The sequence below is a fragment of the Melospiza melodia genome, chromosome 4 (genome assembly GCF_035770615.1).
Source record: "Melospiza melodia melodia isolate bMelMel2 chromosome 4, bMelMel2.pri, whole genome shotgun sequence".
NCBI lineage: Eukaryota > Metazoa > Chordata > Aves > Passeriformes > Passerellidae > Melospiza > Melospiza melodia.
Genome location: NC_086197.1, coordinates 4,786,450 through 4,791,208, shown reverse-complemented (window position 1 = coordinate 4,791,208; position 4,759 = coordinate 4,786,450). Strand labels below are relative to the sequence as shown.

General features: G+C 52.7%; 1 protein-coding gene across 2 annotated transcripts in view; it reads right to left on the bottom strand.

Annotated features, from left to right (window-relative positions):
* Positions 1 to 3,901, bottom strand: part of GATA3 (GATA binding protein 3) — a 29,010-nt gene extending 25,109 nt beyond the window's left edge. For both annotated transcript variants that reach the window (XM_063153699.1, XM_063153702.1), the window contains exon 1: positions 3,755 to 3,901. The gene's annotated coding sequence lies outside the window, so the exon portion shown is untranslated. The remainder of the gene's footprint in view (positions 1 to 3,754) is intronic.
* Positions 3,902 to 4,759: the final 858 nt, after the last annotated feature.

The following is a 4,759-nucleotide window of genomic DNA, read 5'->3' as shown; positions in this document are numbered from 1 at the left end:
TTTTTTTTTTTTTTAATTTCCCTCCCTTCGTGAATTAGGCAGGAATTACGATCCACTTCCCCAGGGCCATCCCCCTCTTTATCGTTTAAACGGTATTAGCAGCGTCCGGCCAGCTAGGAGCGGCAAATTATTATTAATAATTATGTAAAAATAATAATAATAGTCAAAGAGAAAGGGAGACTGGCATTTCTGCCTCTCCCCTTTCCCATCCTACATGAGTCTTCCCTTCCACTTCGAAACCAGCCACATGGGTGGTTTTTCTTTTTTTTATCTCTCTCGCTCTTTCTATTTTTTTTTTTAATACACATACGTATTTCCGTTCTTTTCTAATAATTCAGTTATCTCCCCTCCGTGAAGATCGGGAGGAAATATAAACACGCACACAAAGAAGTGCCGAGCCATGCAAATTCAAAGAGAGAACAAATCATCGGCTGATTACACCGGGTCCAATTTTTTCTCCTTTCGTGCACCACCACCCACCGCAGACGCGCACACACTTCTATTTTTTTTTTTTTTTTTTTTTTAGCACAAATGATGCTATTTGATGGAGGGGTGGGAAGAGACGGGGGAAAACCCTGCTCTGCCGTAAAAAAGAAATTCGAAGAATTAAAACTGGGAGGAGAGAAACTGGGACTTTTTTTTTTTTTTTTTTTTTTCCCTCCTCCCGCCGCTCTTTGAAGCCGAGAGAAGGGCGACTGCCCCGGGACACTGCAGGAGTAAGGAGAAAAAAAAAAAAAATTAAAAAAAAAAAGGTCTGAGAAAGATCAAAAACCGGCTCCGCAAGTCCCAGGGGCGACCTCTCCCCCCTGACATTCCCCGGAGGGCGCGGAGAGGAGCCGGGAGAGGGGACGAGGGGACGAGGGGAGGGGGACTCGTCCCGCTCCGGCCGCAGGAGCCGCAGCCTCCCCCGACAGCGGCAGCCCCGAGCCCAGCCCGGTGAGTCCCTTCAGCCCTTTCCCCGCGCCCTTTCCTTCCCCAGACAGCAAAAGTGCGCTTTGGCAAGGGGGTCTCTCCTACTCTCTTTTATTCCATTTTACCTCCCCATTTTACCCCGCTCTCCCCTTCTGCCCCCTCTCCCCACCCTGGAGGGGATGCCCTGCTATCCCTGCAGCGATCCCGAAAGGCTTCGACGCCACAAATTAAAAAATAAGGGGGAAAAAAAGCCAGCAAATCGCCCGAAGAGACGCTCCAAATTACGGCGAGGTTAAAGTGCTCAATGGAGGAAAAAAAAAATGAAAAATACATATTAAGATAAGGGAATCGGGGGAGCCGGTTTGTTTAGGGTTCTCGATTTTGCTTTATCTCCCAGGACCGTTTCGAACCATAGATTGAAGCATCTTGGGGGCTTTAAACCCGGCAAGAGCATTTTCCCTCGCAGTCCGCAGAGAAAGTGAAGCTGCTGCCGACGTTTTTAAGGATTCCTTCTGTCTATTTTTTTTCCTTCCCTTTCCATTTTTTTCTTTTTTTTTACTCGAAAGCACAAATTACCCCGGGACTTAGATAAAGGAAAAAAAAACCCCACAAATCTCCCTGCGGCCGGCGTGAGAGGAGGCGGCAGAATGAACAGCAGCTCCTCGGTGAGAATCAGGGGCATTTCCCCGGATTAAAACCGGAGCGATTTCCTCCGGCAAGCGGCCGGCTGCTGTCAGTTTAGAGCAGTCCCTGCACCCCAAAAAAAAACAAATCCTCAAAACAAACATCAAAAACAAATCCCCCAAAACAAACCCCAAAAATAAACCCCCATAACAAACCCCCCGTGCCCACCGCCCCCAGCGCTGTGACCCCGCACGGCGACAACTCCGCGAATGCTGGACTCCCGTTCACCGTCAGAACCTCCAAAATTCAAATTGTACCGAGGCTGTCAGAACACACAAGGTTTCTTTTCGCCCTAAAGACGGGGTTACCGCACCCCAAACTCCCCCGAGGAGCACAGGCAGGCTGAGATGCTGTCCTGCCCCCATCCGAGCACAGGGCGATGCCTCCGCATCCCGGGGGACCAGAGCAGCCCCCCAAAATGTTCTCCCCTTCCTCTGCATCCCTCTCCCTACCTGCCCCTGCCGAGAAAAACCTCCTCGCTTTATTTTCCCCAGCGAAATTAAAACGCGTCCCTGGGCTCTGTAAAAAGAAATTCGCATCCCCGGGAGAAGGAAGCGCTTCGCCCCAGCCGGGAGCAAAATGCCGCGGCGGGGTGGGGGTAAAGCTTCCCTCTGCCCTCCTTCCTTCCCGAGAGCTCGTTTCTCCTTTCCCGGACCCTCCGTGTCCCCCTGTCCGTCCGGGGGTGTCTGTCCCGCACCCCGGGCAGGTGGGAGCGGTGTCCGCCCGCGGCACCGACAGGTCCCGGCTCCCCCGCTCCGCACCTGCGGCCCATAAATAATGGAGAAAACAAGCAGGGCCGGTGGTTATTAATTATCCGCTTTCATTAAAATCCGTCACCCGGAGCCCGCTGCCTGTGTACGGACACGCGAAGGTAAGAGGAGCCGAGTGGATGGATGGATGGATGGATGGATGGATGGATGGATGGATAGATAGATAGATAGATAGATAGATAGATAGATAGATAGATAGATAGATAGATAGATAGATAGATAGATAGATTGATTGATTTTCTCCCCTTTCTGCGCTCAAAACGCTCGATGACAGACAATGTGGATTTTTTGACAGCACAAGCCATTCCCTCTGCTCCCTCCAGAAACATCCTCCGCACGGTTTGGAGGGTGAAAAATACTCCTACAAGGCGGGGAAGGAGGAGAGAGGCTGAATGAGGAAAATCTCCTCGCTGCCTTCGGCCCCCAGTCCTGCCGGAGCCCAGGACGGCCCAGCCCGGCCCGGCTCGGCCCGGCCCGGCCCGCAAATGCCCTCAGCGGGACCCGGAGCAGGGAGGAAGGAGCGTGCCCGGCCCCGGAGCGGAGCCATCTCCCTGCCTCAACCACACACCTCTAGGGTAGCTCTGCTTTGCCTTTCTAAGGTAAAAATATGAGAAATGCCTGCGTAAAATCGCCCTAAGTGCATTCTGTTAGAAGCATTCTTGTTATGCGTGATATACAGATATTTTTAACCCGAAGACATAAAGTACTACACATACAGGGTATATTTTATATTATGCAGCCCATATCAACCTAACAGAATAAAATTGAATGGGAATTATTTGTGAGAAGAGCACAAAACCGCAGCCATCGACACGAGCCTGCCTGCACTAAAATCGCTGTGCACAGAGTGATACACAGAGTATGTGGGTCCAGATATACAATATAAATATACACAAATATATATATATATATATTTGTATGCACATAGGTACAAAGCCAGGCACAGAAAGGCCCCGCATATCCCTCAAATATAAATCCATTTCCATCCTGAGATTAATATTTCTCACCCCAGCTATGTCAGTGCCGTGTCTCACCTCCCAGCCCCTGCCAGCCCAGCCTCGCTCCTTTGCCCCCAACACACGCAGGTAAAAAAATTCTTCTCCCCAGCTTCCCAAAAATCGCTCCCTCACGGAGCAGGGGGATCTCCCCAAGGTCACCGAGAAAACTCGGCTCTCCCCTCCGTCCACCCCAAGCAATAAAGGAGGGTCGGGGCTGAGTTTCAAATCCTTGGAGCCGAGCTCCCCGTCCTAACGCCCTCCACGTGGAGAAGGAGTAAAAGGAGGATGGATTAAAAAAATAAAAAAAAAAAAATTAAAAAAGGAAAAATAATTAGAAATAAAAAAGGAGGAGGGTGGGACGGAGGGACACACAAATCGGCGTTCACTGACCTGGGCAGACGCTTTTGGTTTTGTCCGGTTCCGCTGGAGCGCTCAGAGCAGGAGTGCGGGAGGAGCGGAGCCGCTGCTGGCATGTCGCAAGCTCTCACCGAGGGGGAAAACCTGGGGGAGCCGCATCCTCCGAACGCCCACCCTTGCCCTCCTCCTCCTCCTCCTCCTCCTCCGGGCTGGGCTGAAGATCAGAGCTCTTCCGGGTTGGGAAAGGGCAGAGCAGGAGTGAGAGGAATATGATGGGCCATTTCTTCACACACCCATCGGCGGGGCGGGGAGCGGGGGTGGGGGACAGGGGCAGGGCCAGGGGGACCCGCCAGGTACAGCGGTGCGAGCGTGATGTAACCCGTCCCGGGAGCTGCTGTCAGCGCCGGCAACGCCGGCAACAGGGGGGGAAATGTAATTAAGCGTATGATCATACAAATAACGCCGGGGCTCGCTCCGCTGCATCGAGAGCTTTCGAGGAAAAGCGGTGACATTGGCGACAAGGGGCTGGTTCTTCTCCTCCGTGCCCCCTTCTCCTCCCCGGGGGATTTTTAATGACCCCATTCTCTCAAATTTTTTTTTTTAATTTTATTTTGAATATGTATCTGTTTAAGGCTTCACTATACAGATAGAAAAATTAATAATCATAATAATAATAATGGGCACGCATCCCCTGGCGCTTCGAGAACGGGCTGGGACGCGGGTTGTTCCCCCTCTGTCCCACTCCTCCTCGGGACGAGGAAGGCTCAGCACCTTTTCAGGGAGCTCGCAGGGGTCAGCCCCAGCCCTGGGGGTCCTGGGTGTCCCCCTGTGTGTCCCCTCAGACTCGCACGGGTTGGACCCAGGGTCGATGTGGAGCGAAAGGGACGGGCCGGGGGATGTGCAGCCCCCTGGCCGCTCCTCAGCCGCCTTTCCCGGGAACACCTGGGGCTTTTGGAGCCCCGGGGCTTTCGGAGCCCTGGGGGTGGAGGGAAGATGAACACCCCCCTAAAGCGCTGTAGGGGCAGCAGAAGCCGGGCA